This window comes from Hypomesus transpacificus, chromosome 26 (genome assembly GCF_021917145.1).
Source record: "Hypomesus transpacificus isolate Combined female chromosome 26, fHypTra1, whole genome shotgun sequence".
NCBI classification, from domain to species: Eukaryota; Metazoa; Chordata; class Actinopteri; order Osmeriformes; family Osmeridae; genus Hypomesus; species Hypomesus transpacificus.
The window spans coordinates 1,453,111-1,475,046 of NC_061085.1; the positions used below are offsets into that span (position 1 = coordinate 1,453,111).

The 21,936-nt window shown below is 41.1% G+C and overlaps 1 protein-coding gene across 16 annotated transcripts in view; it reads left to right on the forward strand.

Moving 5' to 3' along the window:
- The window catches only part of LOC124487346 (mitotic spindle positioning), a 64,464-nt gene that overhangs the window by 9,787 nt on the left and 32,741 nt on the right, over positions 1–21,936 (forward strand). The gene's annotated exons all lie outside the window — the stretch shown is intronic.

Consider the following 21,936-nt stretch of genomic DNA (forward strand, 5'->3'; position numbering starts at 1 on the left):
CAGGACAAGAGGTGGGAGGGGATACAGGCTTGCCCTCGAAGTGAGGCCTGCCAAAAACGGTCTTGTGTGTTAGCACAAACTCATCCGCTAACAGGGCAGCATGTGACAGGTACGTCACCTTCTGTTCATTCAAATACACCACCAGACGCTCAGGTAAGCTATTCTTAAACTCCTCCAATAGAAGTAACTCCCTAAGAGTAACACAGTCTGTAGCTTTGCTGGCCGTACACCAGTGATCAAAAAGAGACTCCTTCTCCCTAGCGAACTCCACAAACGACCGGTTTTGCGCTTTTCGGTGGTTTCTGAATTTCTGCCGATAAGCTTCTGGTACAAGCTCGTAAGCCCGAAGTACTGTAGCCTTTACAATGTCGTACTGTAAACTGTCAGCCAGCGAGAGAGCCGACATAACCTCCTGGGCCTTTCCAGACAGCCTACATTGAAGCAGGAGCGGCCAAACTTCCCTAGGTCACTGAAGAGCTGCCACAACGCACTCGAATGCTCCGAAGTACGAATCAACTTCGGTTTCTCTAAAAGGAGGAACCAGGGCAATATGTTTACTCATGTCAAACGTACGTGGAGGGTTACAGCGGTGGACGACACCCCTACTCCTGGGGGTTGCTGAGCAGGAGTCGGGACGAGTCTACCGGCGTCCAACTCAAGTTGCCGGATTTGTATCTCATTTTCCGCTTCAATTTCCATGCGGCGTATCTCTAGCTCCTGTTCTAGCTGTCGGGTGTGGGCCTTTTCTCGGTTCTCCAACTCGAGACGCGCTAAACAGACTTTTAATCTAGAGGTTAAACTAGAGCCCACCGCCACATCAGGGGACAGCGGATCAAAACGCGGCAAAGTGAATGGGGTTTTGGAAGGACTGGTCCCCTCCATCGGAGGTTCCCCCACTTCCACTTGTCGCTCCTCTTTGCTTTCACTTAGCCTCAGTGAGGGGTGCCGTGCCTTCTGACGACAGCACCTGCCGTTCTACCAGCCTCTCCCAGACCAAAAGCCACAGGACGGCTATGGTGGCCTGTTTGGGAACCGGAACCTGAAAATGGGCTGCTATGTCATATAGGTCGACCTTACGACAGACATCCAGCACCTCCACTGAAGGGGTTTCCAAAAAACCCTGCACTAGAGAGGTTGCCATAGCTACACAGCACCTGCACGCCCTAACACACTAGGCCTACTACCTACACTACTCCCACGAATCCTGCTACACTACACAGAGCTGTGCCCAGCTCCTGTTCAGACATAGTTTTTCCCCAACCGAGCTTCCCCAGACCCAACTTCCCGACTCAATTTTTTTATTCCATGAAAAAGCTAGTAGTATGAGCAAGGTTCGAGAATCAAATTTTTTTTTGGGGGGGGGAGATCGTTTTGTAAATGTTGACGAGTTAATAGAATAAAAAAGACCGGAAGAGACGGATGTGTAACAAGAGATGCAATACCACCTACATCCGGCTGTTGCTTCAAGCCGAGGGGCGAGGGAAACAACAGGTGAAGTGGCACAATGTAAACCAGGGCCGGATGCAGCCTGCTTTGACTGGAGGGGCAGTGAACATTTCTGGGGGGTATCATGATTACGGAAAGGGATCGTATTGTTTTTTATATTACCACTATGTTACCATTTTTGAGTCTGCTTAACGATCCGAGTGTTAATCTGGCCAGACAATATAAACATTCAGAGCTTAGCCCAAATCTATGACGTATCCTGTGTTTGATGTGATGCTGGATATGGACCTCCACAGTTTATGCACGCGCAGCATGCGAGTGAAATTTTGGGGCATTCATTTGACTGCAAAATCGTTTTTTGAGCTTCATGTAAAATGAACATAGTTGTTTTCCAATTGGTAAAACCTTGCCTAGTGAAGGTGATGTCTTTATCATTTCTGGCTCCAAATTGTCGACAGGGGAAGCAGAAACATGCATCTAGCTTGGCTGAGTACTCTAACCGTTTGAGAGCGATGCCCTAGGACCTTTGCTGAAAATGCGCATGGGGTACGTTTGCAGGAGTACTGTAATTCAAACCATGCTCGCCTTCACACACAGCAGCGGTAACGTTGGTACCTAGAGACAGGGAAGTGCTTCCACTAGGACCAGCACGCTCTGCCTGCTCTGGAGTATGAATTTAATATCCCTTGTTGCAGGGGCAGTAGTAGATGATCAGAAATCGATGCATGACTAAAGTTCTGTCAGTACAAACACGCACGCAAAGAACTATTGATGGCTAACCAAGCAAAAAGACTATTGTAATGTTAACGTCTTACTAACCGTGTAGGCTATCTTCTATGAAAACAAATAAAGATTAAAACTGAAACAGAAGTATGAAATTCCAGGGTTTAACCTTAAACACCAATGCTACACATTACTATTTGTCAAAAGCCCTCCACAAAAGAATGATATACAATAACTTCGAGAACGAGTGGCAAGAGATTCGAGGTTGATTTCACTTTTATCGGTAAACGTGGAGGCGGAGCTCTAACCTACATTGCCCATTATCAACCAGACAATCACTGGGGAATATAAAAAAGGCATATTTCTGAAAGCACTAACAGACTTTTTCATAGCTTCAACATTGAACCTTTTTGGTTGAAGTCAGAAGGAGCTAGGGGGGGGTCTGGGGGGGGCGCGGCAGAAATCTACGCCCCCCCCAATACCCCCCTGGAGCCGGCCCTACTGTAAACGCAGCTCTGCAAAGTAAACGACTGATAGCAAAACTATAGCCAAGATAACCAGACGTATTGAACAAAAGCATCAACTTTTTTGCCACAAATGGAACCCCGTAGAAAATTGGCTAGCAATTTCGCCAAGCAAATACCAAGAAATATGCTGCAGCAGTTTGTCTTTCGACTACACTTGCAAAATCTGCGATGGGACTGAGTTTGAATAGCTTCAGCGACTTTTTATGGTACTAAATCGCTGTCAATCAAAAGGATATGCAGTCTTTCCATAGACCCTCCAATCACCCTCCAATCATCACGCAGAAGCCCGGCGTCCAGGCCAGCCCACTCCTCCATTCACCCGCATTTATCCAATGACCATATATGTCGAAGCACTGAAAAAAACTGTTCAAAGCAGCCCCATTGAAGTCCATGGACGCTGGGCTTCAAAAGGGAAATGCATTGTGACGCTATAGGAAAGTATGAGAAGGAAATCGAGTCAATCGACCTGCTTCTACATGTAGTTGATTCTGAACTAACTCGTCATCGAGATGAACGCATTTAAAATGTTAACACAACAGTAAATATTTGACCATTCATTTTTTGACATTTTAGGGGAAGCCGAGCTTCCCTTGCAATCTTAAAGAAATCGCCACTGGGATGGAGGTATGCACATTACTTTGTATTAGTTGCGCGAAAAGACAAAAATTTAACTGTAAAATGTACATTGTGCCCAGGCCAAAAACACCTCTCTACCGCCGCAAACACAACCTCTTATCTGTCAAAGCATCTTCAACAGCGACATGCTAACTCAAGACTAGTAGGTAAAGATCCCCGGACCCTAAGAGACACTGACGCCGATAAAAGGTTGCCATTGTTGCCGACACCAGCCAAGTATGGAGGACCAAACCTGCCATATTTACAAATGAACGAATAAATAAATGTCCATGCATTCAGACAGAAATAAAATAATGCACAATTGTCAATCAATAGTTACATGTATTTATGTATTCATTTGTGTATTTATTTATTAATTTATTCATTCATTAATTCATTGTTCCAAATATGATAATAAGAGGAGGCCAGTAGGCATGGAAACTGACGTTCAGACATTGTAATCAATCCAGAGCCATAGATTCAATCTAGCTAATGCCTGGGACACACTGACCCAAATGTATCTTCTGCTGGATTGGGGGCTATGACAGATTGTCTATCCCGCTCTTAAAAGCACTGTTTAGAAACAACGGACAAATATGTTGGCTTGACAATCAACGCAATCAACAATCAGGATTTTTTATTTTAAAATGTTTACATTTTGATAATTGATCGGATATCGTTTTTATCGGGGTACACATGGTTGGCCGGTCAACGTAGTGAAGTTGGGTGTTAAGTGATAGGCTAAAGCCCACAACTAACGTAGTAAAATATTAATAACATGTTTGTTTATCCAAATATCATATATGGTGAATTAAATCTTTGTTTTCAATGAGGTCGGCCAGCCTGGCCAAGTCTGGCAATTGCTCTATTTAAATGTATTTCTTCCATGACAGGAAGGATGGATGTAAGGCTAACATAATCGAAAACAACGCATTGGAAACGATTAGCCAATGGTGTGTCAAATACCGCCTACCTGTTTTTGATTGACACATCTCATTGACATATTGAGATGAAGAAATACAGGAATTAATGAATGAATAAATGAATGAATACATAAATGAATACACAAATAAATACACAAATAAATACACAAATAAATGTAAATTATAAGTAAATATTTATTGACAATTGTGCATTAATTAATACATTTATTTCTGTCTTAATGCATGGATGTGGAAATGTAATTATTCATTCATGGCAGGTTTGGTCCTACATAGCCAACTAGCCACAACTTGACTTTCAAATACAGGGGCCTATTCCATAAAGGCCGCTCAAAAAAGCTAGACTTAAAGTCCTAAACCAGACTTGAATAAGTTTAATTAGTCAAGTGGGGCTTAAGCGGTTCCATAAAGGCCAATTTCAGCTCACGCAGTTCTACTAATTCAAGTCAGATTTACGTAGTCAAGCTAATTGCGCGTGCACCCTATTGTTTAACAGTGTAAAACATGGATCATACAATCCACCACGGCAAAAGCAATGCACACGGCCACATAACTTCTTCCAGAAAGAATGTCCCCTTTAAATCGTGTACAAAGACAGCTCCCTCATCCACCACTTCAATCAAAGTAAAATGACACGCCATAATTGACGTAATGAACGATAAGACCTTCGTTGATTAAAAAATACCTTCTAAACTCATCTAAATTGACTTTTTTGACATTGTTTAAAATAAATAGCCTACTATTAATTGAAATATTAGCCAGTAGCCTAGTGCTAACTTTTTAACATGGGTTTTGTGTCGGGGAAATGGAGGGCGGATTTAGGTTTGTTTTGCAATTGTAGGCTACTGTTAACAATTATATTGCTATGATAATTATACTCGATGATTTAGATTGAGATGTAGGCCTATGCCTGAAGCCTAAACATTTGAAATCACAAACTAACATCCATACATTTAGCGTTAACGGCTACGGTGTAGCCTATCAAAGCATTGTTCATAATTGTTTAATGCATTAGGCTAAATGTTGTAGCCTATGTAGGCTATTTACCTTGATTTTCTATCAATGTTTAACTGATGAGAATAAGAAAATGAGAATATACGTGGTAAATCATCGTCTTCCCGTTGGGTCAGTGCTACAGGGACGTCTGGTTAAGCACCAAGTCACGCTAAGCCTGACAGTTAGTCTGACCCTGACCAGACTAGTTTCGTAGCCTAAGTTGCCATAGTAACCGAGTTCGAACTACGTTGAGCTAGCTTTATGGAACCGAATGAACAAGAAATGAGTCCGACTAACTGACATAAGTCTGGCTTATTCGGTAAACTCGCTTTATGGAACAGGCCTCAGGTTATGTAATGTTACATGCATTCATTCTGTTTGAGTGTTCTCGTATTTGGATGTTTGTGTTCCCATTGGCTGTTTAAAGTCTCATTGTTGTTGGTAACCATTAGCAACCATTTCTCAGTAAAGCAAGCTAGGTAATGTTCTTTCTATTTCTCTGGCTCGATCTGCCTGTGTTAGCCTTGGGAAAGCTGTGTTTTTTTCACACAATGATTTAAGAAAACGCTGTACTTTCATAAACGGACTTACAAGTTCACGTTCACAACAGACTTTACGCTTCCTCATCATTGGAGCTACCTAGCACTACTTCAGTCAAGATGAAAGTGTTTAGCTATCTGGTGATGGACGCCTCTCTACGCGCTCAGGTGCCGGAATACGTTACCTAAGCAGAGATAAACAGGCTTGTAGCAGCATACATAGTAGAGGAAATGTTGCCATTTAAAGTTTTAAGCATTATTTTTATTTTGAGACATTTTGCTTAATACCAGTACCAGGGCCGCCGTATAGGGGGGAAAAGTTAGGACGATTCCAAGGGCCCCTGACTGACAGGGGCCCCAAAAAATAGAAAAACTTATAGAAATGATTTAAAAAAATATATATATATATTTCCTTTTTCATGGGGCCCAAAATTCCTGGCGGCGCCCCTGGCCAATATCAAATCAAATGTATTTGTATAGCCCTTTTTAAACGCAAGCATGTCACAGAGGGCTTCACATACGCCCATAGAACTGCCCCTCAACCAACCTAAACCCTCAAGGAAGACAAGGAAAAACTCCCAGAAAAACTCCCAACGGAGGAGCAATTCAGAGAGGGATCCCCTCCTCCAGAGACGGTTGGTAAGAGAGAGGAGCAGAGCACAAGCTAAACATCATTCAGTGTCAATGGGTTTTGAAACACCAAAATCCAGTACTGTAGCATTGTTATGATTGACAACTTTTAGGTCGATGTTCACAACTTTTTTGTCAGATTTGTGGGATTAAAAAGCATAACAGAGATCTTGTGTATGTCCTCATTATAATAAGAATTTGAGTTGATTTGGGCATATATACAGTGCCTTGCAAAAGTATTGACCCCCCTTAGCATTTTTTCTATTTTGTTGCCTTTTAACCTGGAATTTTTTTTGAGGGGTTTGTATCATTTCATTTACACAACATGCCTACCACTTTGAAGATGCAAAATATTTTTTATTGTGAAACAAACAAGAATATATAGCCTTAAGCAGCGATGCGGGTTCCTCCGCAAGATGGGAAAATGTACATTGTAGAACGAGAGTTGGACAACAAGAGAGCAAAACTACATGTTTGGCCAACAACAATAGGCTGAATGGGGATTTGAACTCTTGAGCATAACATTTAGTCATTTTAGCATAAGTTTACAAGTCAGTCTCTTTATCCTCTCTGCTACACACCAACTGTTGAGATTTTATGAATAGAAAGGGCAGACTATAGTTTTGGTCAGCTTTGGGACAAAGGAAAGAAACAGTTGACATTTCAAGGTAAAATTGCATGAAATTGTGCATGGTACATCAGAATGATGTCCCCTTGAAGCCAATAAGGTTTGACAAAACTGTCAAAATTGTATATATGATTTATTGACACAAAGATATTGAGGCATGGACATTTACATAAATACACCCCTTTCAGACATTTTGTATTGCATTTCTCATTCCATTTCATTTTATATATAGAAACATCAGCCCGCACACTATCCCCATCCATGCTGTTTCACTCTCTCCCAGCGCAAGTCACGCCAAAGCAGAAATGCTGCAGGGGCCGCAAAAATTACTTCATACAATTAAAACATGGACTGCAACACTGCTTACATAATTTCTCAGAGATTGTTTGAAAACAGCATATATTGACTCTACCTGAGCAGATCTCTTTCCTTAACCTCAGTCAATCCACAATCAAGAACAGTCTCTTTGACAACTAGACTAGGGCACAGCCCACGTTCATTTGCATGCAAGTATGGCGTTTGATTTTACGGTGGCCGACTTTATTCCGATTAAACTACCCAACATGCACACTCAGGGTGACCAACAAGATCATATTAACTAACAAACAGTAACATTAACAAGTCTTTGTGTTTTTTGACATGCCTCACTGCATGCTGGGTACCCAAGAGCGCTGACACTGATCATCTAGCTCCGACTGTTTGATATGACGAGATGCTGATGACGCGCTAAGTTCTCGGAGTGTCCTGCATTAACAAGTTCTGTCCGATTAGCAAGCAAATTTTACTAGTGTTTGTTAGCGATTGAATGGTAATGCAAGCTAGCTAAAAACTATGATAGTTAGCTTGGCTAAACTGGTTTTCATAGCAACAGAAATCAACAAATCAGATCAGTCGAACTTTATTCAGAAAGGGGGGGATAGAGGGAACATTAAAAGTATAGGGTACAGTAAAAGTCAAATGGCGTTTTTCTGCCTTGAAGCTGCGTGCGCTTAATCATCAAGACCCCATGTATATGTCAAGATAACATCCAAGCTAACAATTTTGCCAAATCTGACTGCAGATTTGTATACCATATGTACTGTGTTATGGTTGTTTGAGTTAAACAACTTGTTTATTGAATTAAATGTCTGTTAAATGTCAAATCCAACTGTAAATGTATAAAAGAGAGAGTTCCAATCAAATCTGATTCTTTTTTTAAACTTAGATGTTTAAAAGACAACCTTTGCCTAAACTGACATGCACCAACTCAGAGAACTGAGTTTCAACACCCATTTACACATTTAGTCTCAATTTTTTACTCTACTCTTAAGGCATAACTATGTTTAACTTAATGTCTGCACATCTGTCACCAACTTTATCTGGAGTGGGGGGTGGGGGCTTCACAGGGTGTCTACAGGTGTAAACAAGTTACATTTCAGACTTCTTAAGACCTTTTAATACCACTTCCAAATGAAATTAAAGACCAAACTTACGATGGAAATCCAAATCAAAAGTGCAAATATATAGTAATCTTCCCAAACACTGATGTCTGTTCAATATGAACAGTATTGTAAAATGACAACAATCGGTGAGTTTAAGAACATTGGGCCTCATTCTCGAACATTTTCTAAAGTTTCTTCTGAAATGTTTCTTACGGGCTTCGGAAAAACAACATAAGAAAAACACATCCGCCAAATTCATGAACGCTTGAAAATGTGTTCCTACGCAGCAGAAGTTTTCTGAGCTGTGCTCTCCGGGAAGAATTTTCGTAACTTGAAAGCGCGTCCTCGTGCTCCTGAATTTGCATACATACACGCCCCGACAGCTTCTTATAAGGGCACGCAACAGCAGTGACGTGTGCAGTCAGAATCGACACAATTAGGAAAGCAACAGAAGCGCAAGTTATGTCCAAGAGAAAAGCAACATCATACCACTAAGATGAGCAGTGGAATTGTTCTCCACTGGATCTAACAGTGTGCACATTAAGCGAGGTTAATTATTATAATTATTTAAATCCGAAGATGTCTGTTATGGCAAGCCGTTTTATCATTTAACCAATGAATTGTTGATATCAAGAATTCAAATGGTTGATATCCAGAATTGAATTCTTGATATCCAAAATTGCAATTCTTGATATCAAGAATTCAAATTTTGGATATCAAGAATTCATTGGTTAAATGATAAAACGCTTGCCATAGTCTGTAGAGTTAGCTTAGAGTTAGCTTAGAGCTAGCTACAGCAACTTTGGATGACTCAATAACTTTCGTCGCGTTATTTTGTATGAATTGCATTAGGCGTAGGCTATATATTTATGCCTTTATTTATTTTTTTACATACAAAAGTAGGCCAGTCAACAATAAAATCTCATGACAATATAGATTTGAAATACAATATATTTAGATTTAGCCTAGATATAGGTGACATATATTTTTAATTATTTAGTGAATTGTTAATAAAGACTTGTTTAAAGATGTAAACAATGGGCCTCATTCTCAAACGCAGTTAAGAAGAATTTAAGAAGGAATTTCTTCTGAATTGGATTTAGGAAAATATTTCGCATTCATGAAAGTTTTCTCATCTGGGATTTGTTCTGAACTTCAAAAGACTTTCCGAACTTGAAATAGCAGTCGTGATTTGTCCAGAGTTGTCTCAAATGCGATTCCTTAAAAAACCACAAGGATCAAAGGAATCACATTTAAGAAAACTCTCCGTGTTTGAAATGTTAATGAAGTTATGAGAAATCGTTGGTGATTATGTTCACATAAACTCTACAGACTATGGTATGCCATTTTATCATTAACGAATGAAATGTTGATATCAAGAATTGCATCTTGGATATCAAGAATTCAATTCTGGATATCAACAATTCGAATTCTTGATATCAACAATTCATTGGTTAAATGATAAAACGGCTCGTCATACTTACTACAAAAGCTTAGAATTGTATTTTTGATATCCAGAATTTGAATTCTGGATATCAAGAATTCATGGTTGAATGATAAAATGGCTTGCCATAACAGACATCCTTGGATTTGAATAATTATAATAATTAACCTTGCTTAGTGTGCACATTGTCAGATCCAGTGGAGAACAATTCCACTGCTCATCTTACTGGTATGATGTTGCACCTGTGCTTTTCTCTTGGACATAACTTTTGTTTCTGTTGCTTTCCTAATTGTGTCGATTCTGACTGCACACGTCACTGCTGTTGCGTGCCCTTATAAGGAGCTGTCGGGGCGTGTATGTATGCAAATTCAGGAGCACAAGGACGCGCTTTCAACTTAAGAAAACTCTTCCCGGGGAGCACAGCTCAGTAAACTTCTGCTGCGTAGGAACACATTTTCAAGCGTTGAAACGAATTTGGCGGATGTGTTTTTCTTACGTTGTTTTTCCAAAGCCCGTAAGAAACATTTCAGAAGAAACTTGAGAAAATGTTCGACAATGAAGCCCATTTGTGTTATGATCCTTATACATCGCTTTTTTCGGTCCGTCAGTTTAACGTGTTTAATGGGAGGATTTGGAGCCGTCAATCAGTCATTTTGTGCACTAACCACTTTGAGTGGCGACAAATGCAAAACACAAGACGATGCGATGCCAAGTGACAGTGGCAGTTTTATTTACTTATGTACAGGGAGGCCCTCAACATCCCTGCTGTCGGCCGTCCGTCCATGGGCCTATAAAGATTTGCTTCTGCTATTGTGGAGTTGAAATATACAGTGTTCGTTTGTTAGTTATAAACAGTCTGTGCCTGAACGCTTTCGTTGAACGAAAGTTCATGAACTCGTTCATAACTTCGGTGAACGCGAACTGAACGTACTGTATTACTGCCCGATGTACGATACTGTGAACGCATTCATTCTGGTGTCTGTGAACGGCACAAGTTCAAGTCTTTTATTTGTCAGGTGCACAGAACAACACAAGGTTAGACTGGGCACTGAAATTCTTAACGCAAGCACCTGGCATAACATAACATATAAGTACACGGAACACAATTTACATCAATGCTGAGCTTAAATAACTGAAACTCCCTAAATATACAGAGAGCAATAAATATCGACTATATTAACCCTAATACTAAAACTTCCTAAATTACAGATAACAATAGATGGTACACTATACTAACCCTAAATGCACAAAAAACCTGTTTCAACCCTATAACCTATTCTAACCTAAGTGGAGTACAGTACAATAGTGCAAATTTGCAGATCAGTGACTGTCAATGACCATACAGGAGCCTGTTGGTGAGGTACAGTGAGGTACAGTAGTGCAAGTTACTGATAGAGCAACCAGTAGCTGAAAGTGACAGTGTATAAGTGACAAGTGTGCAGAAAAACAATGGCCATATCAGTGTCCATTCAGAGGCCTGATGGCCCTTGGGTAAAAACTGTTGTCCAGTCTGCGTGTGCACGACCGGATGCTGCGGTAACGCCTGCCAGAAGGCAACGGGGTAAAGAGACAGAAGGATGGGTGGGAACAGTCTCTTAGAATCTTGCCGGCTATCCTTAGGCACGTTCACTCTTTTACATTTCGTTCAATAAGGTGCCAAATTTCTAGAGACTTCCTGGCAAAAAAACACACCGTTAACTGTCCTGTATCCAGGGTTACCCAACCAGTCAATCGCTGCATGTGCTGTGCTTTCTTCCACTGTCTATGCCTGGCAAGTGTGAGAGCGCCAAAGTTGAGTAGAGGCCGAGAGGGGTATTGCAGACAGAACAAATGAGGGAAGGCTGTCCCTTCCATGCGAATGTTGGATAAGGATTAAAAATTGGATATGATATAATTCAAAATTATAGCTCGCAACATATTGGAGCTGTGAACTTAGTTCAACATTTTGAATTATGAACTATAAACTGAACTAGTTCATTTTTAAATGTGTGAACTATGAACTGAACTAGTTCAAGTAGAAAGTGAATTTTCCCAACACTGGTTATAGACCAATATTTTGTTTGTAAACATTCGGGATGCGTGCGCAATGTGCTGGCAGAAAACCGGGAAAGGATAACGGCAAAAGGACCGCACGGATCATACAAATAGTTAGATTTAAAAAGACCAAAAAAGTTGAAGAGGACAGTCTTTAATAGAAAAAGCGATTCTCCATTGATCTGTCACATCAGAATTTTGATTTGGGTCACAAAACTCTTGAAATTTGAGTGAGAATGTCGCCCGGTACAGACCGCATAGTCTAGCGGCAACCATGTCTTCACGTCATGTCACAAAGTTCATAATTTTACAGTAAATTCTACATCTAAAAAGTTGAGCAGGGCAGCTTTCAAGAGATATGGGAATTCTACTTTTAGCCAGCTGGTCCGACTATTTTTCTGATTTGTTTAAACTGGCAATCTGAGTGAGACTGCGTCCCCGTTACACTGTTTTGACGTTAGCCTTAGTCAGACTCGTCGCCCACTGGCAGTGTGCACAATGTTGTATTTCACTCCATTCTACACCAGAAACGTCAGGGAGGACTGAGTTTTGTTGATACTAGCCTGCTGAAGATAGCCAGCTTATTGGATTTTTTTAACCGAGCCCGTTTCATTCGTCATTTGCCTGAGAAAGCGACCTTCGTTAGCCAGGCTAGGTTTTGCCCGATCACTTGGTCAGGCTATTTAAAGGTATCGGGGTCAAGTGAATTTTGTGCAATGACAAGTGAAACGAAAATGTACTTGTCCAAAGGCCAACTGCCTCAAAAAGTTAATGTCAAGCCCTGTAATCCAGTGGACAGGGATATATGATGACCTGATCGACGCTCCAAGTGTATTAAACCCGGGAGAAGTTCGTCTTTTGCAACCAACATGCGCAGTTGAGCCAGCTTGACAGTCGTGTGACGTATGGTGAAAATTGATCTATCATGTTGTTGCTAAGGCCGGTGGTGTGTTGATGACGTGGGGAGAGAGCGACGGAGTGGAGAAGTGTGGAGAAAGAAAATAAACGGAGATGGTTATGAGCTCCAAGAGTTACCAGTTCTATGACTTTTTGTCTAATGCTACGAGATATTAAGGCCTTACACTTCGGATGCTGCACTATCATAATTTTACAGCCATGTCAATTTATGATGTTTTAATAACTGCAGACCTTCTGATTCAATGCTAACTTTACCGTGTAAAATAACATGTCGCCAGATCCATAGTCAAAAACAACAAGACCTAATACATATTTTCTAAACTTGACTTGTCGCATAGCATGGTATTGCATTTGTCAATGCTCTAATGGTTTGTGTGCAAAATTGGAGCGACTGACTGGTGGCTCCAAATCCACCCGTAAAACACTTAAAAAAAATAAAACTGACGGCTTAAAATACCTAAAGGGCAATGTATATCAAAGTATCATAACACAATGTTTAAATCTTTAAACAAGTCTTTATTAACAATTCACTAAATAATAAAAATATATGTAGCCTATATCTAGGCAAACCCTAACCATAATATAGACCTACTGTTTTTCAAGTCTATATTGTCATGATATTTTATTGTTGATAGGCCTAATTTCGTATGAAAAAATAAAATTAAAGGCGTAAATATATAGCCTACACTTAGATGCAATTCATTCAAAATAACGTGACAAAGGTTGAGTCATCTAAAGTTGCTGTAGCTAGCTACATGCTATGGTAGCCTTCGGCATTTCTGGTTTAGCTCAACAGCCTGCTAAACATGTCCTTCTCAACCATTCAAGTGCTAGCGCCGTCCAAGCTAATCAGGGACGGCACTCTGAACAGCATCGCCGTCCATCCTACTATGCTCCCTCTAGCGACGGACGTCCCTGCTGCAGCATTGCCGTAGCTTCGCCGTCCATGTTTTAAGCTCCCTCTATCGCTGGACGTCCCTGCCAATCAGTTGATCGAACTGTAAAATGGTGAACTTATGAACATGACGTGACCAAAACATGGCTGCCGCCTAAGCGGTCTCTCTGGCGCATAGGCTTATTACTAGGGCTGTGAAAAATAACGCATTAACGCGTTATGATTAAATTACAGGATTAATTCGTTATTTTTGTTTAACGCATTTAACGTAATATACCCACAATTCCACCCAATCTGCAACTTCTGGATGAGAAGTTCGTGCAAAAAACTAAGATGGAACATCCAATAAAACCAAAGTGATATGCACACTCTGCGGGAAGACGTTATCGCTCTGGATAAGAACGTCTGCTAAATGACTGAATGCTAAATGACTGAATGTTATCGTTTCACCGAAGCAATACCAGCCTAAAGTAACCTATACCACCTCAACGCGAAGCATGCGTTGGTCGGCGAGGGGAGTTTAAGTAAATGCGCCAAACCACCCTCACTGAACAGCGTAGGGCCCTCACTAAGTCTGCCTGTGACAAGGTGACTAGCACAGTTGCCAAATGTATTGCAAAAAGCTGTAGACCGATTTATATTGTTGAGGACGAGGGGTTCACCAAAGATTTACGAGTGGCAACGGGTGATTCGAGCATCAAGGTACCGAAAAATTAAAGACACACACTAATAAAAAAAAATCTGAAAATCGGTAATTAATCATGATTTATCCACAGAAACCTGTGATTAATTTGATTTAAAAAAAAAAATCCTTTCACAGCCCTACTTATTACAAAGACTTTCAGGACCCAAATCAAATTCTGCAGTAGCGGTTAGAACCGAAACTGTACTGTACTGTAGCGAGTGGTATGTGACAGTAGCAAGTGGTATATGCCAGTGCCTCCACTGGCACGTGACAGTGGCTAGTGGTACGTGCCAGTGCCTCCACTGGTACGTGACAGTAGCTAGTGGTACGTGCCAGTGCCTCCACTGGTACGTGACAGTACCTAGTGGCACATGCCAGTGCCTCTACTGGCACATGACAGTTACTGTTTTGTTGATAGTGGTACACAAGTGTCTCGTGGCAGTTGCATTGGGTGTCTTGCAGCTATTGTTTACTGTCGTGTAACTGCCCCGCGGCCATTTTAGAATAGGAGAACAGGCCATAAACTTTTCTTTTTTTAAATATAAGTTAACCTCTTCTGAAAACTTGGCTCGACGGCGAGCCAGAAATGCTGCGCCCCCCTCCCTCAGTGAGAACGCACTCAATTGATTTTTTTTTCTTTTCTAGACTGCTACACATATGATACCTCGTTGGAAAGCTACGATTCTTGTGCTTCCATTGAAATAAACCAATTCAAGCTCAACTCGCAACAGAAAGTAGCGTCAACGTCTTTGTCCGGTGACCGTTCCTTCAACAATGCCAGAGAAAAAAGTTTTACTTACCTACGATTACTTAGGAATGTTCCAGGTATGCACACAACTCATCAAAACCTCATCTGCTTACATTCCCAAGGGTCCAAAGTATCAAACCATGTTGAGTAGTTGTCCAAACAATGAACTATATCCACACAGAGCCACGATCTTGTTGCTTCATTCTTCCTTCGTCAATTTTATTTTTTTCAGTCTCGAACTTACTAACGCTCATAGGAAGAGATCTGGGTCGAGTTCAAAGGCAGGGATAATCTTACTTAGTTTTGACCAATAGGAGCTTCCATGCCCCGGTGACAGCCCTCTAAAGCCAACCAGGTCTGTGCATCCCGCCCCCCACCCTCCCGCCCCCTCTACACAATTTTTTCTAACTGGCTTCGACTGGCTCTGAAATGAGCTAGTTATCCTTGTAGCTTAGCGCTAGCTGTAAATGGCGATACCCCATATGCCAGGTTTTGTGGAGCCTTCACAATAAAAGTCGATTGCGCAATATGTCAGTGTTCTTGTGTGCCAATCCTGGGAATCAGATAAGCACTCCAATGTGTTCATGCTTCAGTTTTTGTGTTTCAGTAATACTAATGAGGGATTTAGCTGTTATATATGATAGTTCTAAGTACCACCTTTCATTAGAGATAACAATTATACCTTTTTATCCTAAGAATTTGACCTTGGTGAGAAGGGTCATTCTGGAGTCTCCAAAAGGCCCTTTTAGAAAACGCCTGGATGTACTCTTATAAACCATGTGTCAAATATGAATGTATTGTGGTATTATGTTTGACTTTTGATCTGAATTGGGTAAGGCTTCAACCTGTGGTCCAATTCTGTCTTCCAGCTAATACCTACCACCTCTAGGCCTCTTCAGGCCTGTGTTTTCAAAACAAAATCTAGGCGGAAATAGAAACTTTCACTTTCCTTTTGTTCAAGCTTCTATTTCTCAACACCAGTAGGACTGACAGGGGTCCTGACAACAAGGAACATAACTTAAGAGTGTCAGCTTTCAAAAGAGTCAATTTACATGCATCTACTCCAAATGGTTCAAGAACAGCAGTCAATTTACTTTGAGTATGCTGTTTAGGCGTTTTTAGGCACATTCAACAGGTTTCAGAAGAGGTTAAACTGTATGTGCTAACAGACGCCAAACCATACTTTTGATGTCTCACTACAAGTTCACCATACAAAGTAGTCGATTTAGACATAATATTGCATATAGTGTAATGGTGTGACTGTAATGTAAAGCAGTCTTGTACACACGTAATGAATCAGTAACAAATGATTTTACTCAGAGTAACTCAATTTAAGCGTGCACATGAGCCACTGTTGTAGACTCTCCTACGTCTCTAATGCACATAGTTGTGTTGTTATCAGCACCACCTAGTGGCGTATATCATTAATTGTAATAACTGAAGTCAATATAGCCTACATTTGCATTGCGATCCTCTGAGTAAATATAGTTGTTTATAATAGTTCATTATTTTCATATGAAGAACCATGTCAATAAATGACACCTTATGATTGCAAATGTAGGCTACTTTCTGGGTATTTGTACGTATTGGAAACTGCAAACTCTCCTGGATACAAATCTGTGTAAATCACTCAAATATCTTTATCACAACTGAAGTTACATCATTTTAAAGTCGACCTGTGTCAAAAAGGAGAAAATCCTTTTGTTCGTTATGACGTTGTGAATGTAAATGTCAGTTTAAGTATAGGCTACATTAATAACTTCTCAGCAAGTTATTTCATTGATCAGTTGTTATGGGCTGCTGCAGCACTCAAAAGAGCAGGCAAAATGAGCATTTGATTTGACATTGCTTGACAATCTTGCTGGCTGACATGTCCAAAAAAACATTGAAATTAACAGTTTTTCGTAAGTAATCATATACTTTTTTTTACATTACAATGAAGTTTAGGGTGTTAACTATACAAAACATCAAACATCTCAATTTTGACAGAAAACGATTTTCAATCTTTTATTGCTTATAGCCAACAATGAGCGGCCGCGACACATATTTATACAAAATACAAGTTTATAGCCTGTTCTCCTATTCTAAAATGGCCGTGGGGTATTTAGTAAACAAAAGCTGCAAGACACCCAATGCAACAGCCACGAGACACTTGTCAAGAGTAGTGTACTTTTACGAACCCAATCATTGATTCTGGATTAAAATGTGTAAAAATAGGACTTACCGAACGTGGCTGCCTCCAACACAGCTATCAGGCGATTCCAGTTGAAAACAACAATATGTAAATGTCCACCGCCGAAAAAGAATTTATATTCCTAATGGCGATCTGCGATTGAAAGCAGGAACAGGATGTTGTTTTGAACCCTGTAGCAAATGATAATGTAATAACGGCCAATAATGTAATAACGGCCAATAACATAATAATTTAAATGTAATAAAACCAGTAACGTAATAAATTGCCATTAATGTAATAAAGTTATTGAGCCAATAATGTAATAACGTTTTGCCAATAATGCAATAACTTATGACATTATTGGCTGGTTATTACGTTATTGGCCTTGCATTGGAAAAAAAACGTAATAACCGAGCCAATAATGTAATAACTGAGGTATCACTTTATTTTATCTTCAATTTCTGGAGAGAAAGTGTCACTCTTAGCCTTAATATTGCATCTTGCAACAGATAACTATTAGGTCGGATTAAATATCCGACCTTACAGATACCCCTCCACCCTTGAACCCCCCTCCACAGGAGGCCTTAAAGGAGCAATTAAGTCCATTTGGATTTATACCTCACTCTTAGGGTTCCGTTATGTTACTCCGAGTATCCAACTCTTTGACCATGCAGGTGCTTTGATGGAGTCTTGAGTCCTTCTATGTTCTGCTTTGCAGTTTTCAGTATGGTTTTGCAATTCACGGCCGGAGCGCTAGGGGCTGCGGGAATGAGTCGTTATCTGACCAATGACAGCCCCGCAGTCTCCATTGGTCTCTGTCGCCTCGACTGGTAAAATGTTTTGGAGACATCTAGGCCTTCCTGGCATTTTGGAGTAATGGGGCGCTGGGGAAATCACGTAGACTTTGGGCATGTTTTATAGCGCCACCTATGGGCGTACATGGGCCACTAGCCGTCTGGGAGAACTGAGTGACTTGTTGAGTCATTGGGCCAAATTGGAAAAAATCGGGTCCAGCACTGGGTTGCACCAGCTATGCGTACATTCAAACGTAGCCTAGTTTGAACGTATCTACTAATTTAGGTCGGAGTTTACGCGCTACTAATATTTAAGCGTTGCACCAACTTAAAAAGTTCCAACGTAGTCATAAGTTACAACTTACATTTTACACCTAGCCCTTAGTGGGTGTAAAGTCCTCCGTAAAATAACGGTTGGAATGGCGCATCGTTTTGAAAGGTGGGATCATTTGGAAGACAAGGAGGAGATGATAATACTGCCTGTTTTGCGTTGGCAACATGTTCTTCGCGATAGGTTACACCCCTTAGACATATATGATGACTTTGATTTATACTCGCGCTTTCGTTTTCCAAGAGCGAAGATACAGACAATTACCGATCTGCTAGCTGCAGACTTGCAGCACGACTCCGACAGAAACGGGGCCCTAAGTCCGTCCTTACAAGTGTGCCTGGCATTACGCTATTTCGCTACGGGCTCATTTCAAAACTTGGTTGGGGATTCAATTCAAGTGCATAAATCTACAGTTTGTAGAGCAATTAGAAAAGTCGCACTATCATTGTGTAAGCGCTTGAACGATTATGTAAAGTTTCCAACTCAACCTGAGCCACAAAACACGACCCGTCAGAAACTCCATCAGATAACCGGTTTCCCTGACATACTTGGCTGTGTAGATGGCACCCACATCAGAATTAAGGGACCCAAAGAAAACGAGAATGACTTTGTGAACAGGAAGGGATACCACTCGATCAACACACAGATTGTATGTGATGCTGACCTTGTAATTACAAATACAGTGATAAAATGGCCAGGGGCAAAGCATGTCAGCTTCATCCTCAAGCAATCTAGCCTTTGGAGAGATTTTGAGGCTGGACGATACCCCGGGAGGTTGCTAGGAGATTCAGGGTATCCCTTGAGAAAATGGCTTATGACCCCACACCTAAATCCAGCAAGTGTCAGTGAGCAGTGCTACAATTCAGCACACACCAAGACCAGAAATGTGGTAGAGCGGTGCATAGGTGTTCTGAAGAACCAATGGGCCTGTTTGCACAGAGGTATCCAGCTACATTTTATTCTAACTTCATTGCCTACTTAATTTTAAGCACTGCAGGCTCTGGATCCTCACATAGCCTTTTATGTCCCCAAATGAATACCTACATGCCTTCCTTTTGTCATAGGCATCTTGATGGAGCCTCACAGAGCTGCCGCTGTAACTGGTGCCTGCATTGTCCTACACAACATGGCAATGATGTGGAAAGTACCACTGGTGGAGGAAAGAAATGCAGATGATAGGGGTGACATAGACATTCCCTTCGGTGAGGACAACCTACCAACTGAGGCTACCACTGTCCGGACCTATCTTACTACATCCTACTTTGGATGAGCTGCTAATAAATAACCTCCCAGGGGCATGAACAAAAACTGTATATTGCAATACATTTATTAGGTATAGGCCTACTGCAAAACAAGAACACGAAAGCTAAAAAATAATTCTCCAAATATTTGAAATAAGAAACTGCACAAATAAATAATAATTATCAATAAAAAAATATAATAGAAATGGTAAAATATTATTATTTATCCATTTATTCTGCCCCAATTAGAGTTGTCTGAATGCTATGGCTCATTTGAAAGTGTGATGACGTATCCCTTTGTTTTAAGATCTTCTTTTAGTGTAAATATTTCTATGTTCAATTTGATCTTTTCAAGGTCAATTTTTTCTTTTTCTGCTTGTATCTTTTCTGTTTCCTGTTTGAGCTTTTCAATTTCCGCTTTAAAGAGTTGACATCTCAGTGTGTCAATGTTTTCCACTGTGCAAGGAGTAGGAGGCCTTCTGTTGCCTTTAGCACGCTTGGCTGCTGGTGGTAGGTGGGTGTTGGAGCCATCCTGAGGTGTCTCAAGCAGACATGTTTCTGCAGGTGGGGACAGAGGTTGTTCGGCTGTATGAGGGGGAGGTGGTGCTGGTGTTGGTGCGAGGGCTGTTGCTTGGAGAGATTTTGGGGAAACTGGTGCCGGAGCATCTTCTGCTGTTCCACTCTCAACCCCACATGAAATCCCAATTACTGAGGGGGAGTCCTCACCAACAATGTCCAATAAAAGAGAGGAATATGGTCCCATGTCTGGCAACTACATAAAACTTTATGGACATATACGATGATGGACAGATGATCAACAGTAACGTAAACAACAACGTCACGAAAGAACCCTTGGGTTTAATTCGTTTTCAACAAACAACATATTACGTTGCTCTGATTGGTTGTAGGTCTATCCAATTGAGCGAAGGGGCATTTGTTTTACGAGTTCGGTTGAAACACGCCCCAGTCACAGCCCAACGGAGAGTTTTCAGACTCATATTCTGACTAGAATTATGAGTATGACAACGTCAGGCTAGTGCATAACTATTCACCCCCCCCAAAGTCAATACTTTGTAGAGCCACCTTTTGCAGCAATTACATTTGCAAGTCTCTTGGGGTGTGTATCTATAAGCTTGGCACATCTAGCCACTGGGATTTTTGCCCATTCTTCAAGGCAAAACTGCTCCAGCTCCTTCAAGTTGGATGGGCTCTGCTTGTGCACAGCAATCTTTAAGTCATACCACAGTTTCTCAATTGGATTGAGGTCTGGGCTTTGACGAGGCCATTCCAAGACATTTAAATCTTTCCTCTTAAACCACTCGAGTGTTGCTTTAGCAGTATGCTCAGGTCATTGTCCTGCTGGAAGATGAACCTCCATCCCAGTCTCAAATCTCTGGAAGACTGAAACAGGTTTCCCTGAAGAATTTCCCTGTATTTAGCGCCATCCATAATTCTTTCAATTTTGACCAGTTTCCCAGTCTCTGCCGACGAAAAACATCCCCATAGCATGATGCTGCCACCACCATGCTTCACTGGGGGGATGGTGTTCTCAGGGTGATGAGCGGTGTTGGGTTTGCACCAGGCATAGCGTTTTCCTTGATTGCCAAAAAGCTCAATTTTAGTCTCATCTGACCAGAGTACCTTCTTCCATATGTTTGGGGAGTCTCCCACATGCCTTTTGGCGAACACCAAACGTTTTTGCTTATTTTTTTCTTTAAGCAATGGCTTTTTTTCTGGCCACTCTTCCGTAAAGCCCAGCTCAGTGGAGTGTTCGGCTTAAAGTGGTCCTATGGACAGATACTCCAATCTCCCTAGTGGAGCTTTGCAGCTCCTTCAGGGTTAACTTTTGTCTCTTTGTTGCCTCTCTGATCAATGCCCTCCTTGCTTGGTCCATGAGTTTTGGTGGGTGGCCCTCTCTTGCCAGGTTTGTTGTGGTGCCATATTCTTTAAAAAAAATTATATCAAATCAAATCAAATTTATTTGTATAGCCCTTTTTACACGCAAGCATGTCACAGAGGGCTTCACATGCGCCCATAGAACTGCCCCTCAACCAACCTAAACCCTCAAGGAAGACAAGGAAAAACTCCCAGAAAAACTCCCACCGGGAGAAAAAATTGGCTTATTAAAATAATGGCTTTAATGGTGCTCCCTGGGATGTTCAAAGTTTTGGATTTTTTTTTTAACCCAACCCTGATCTGTACTTCTC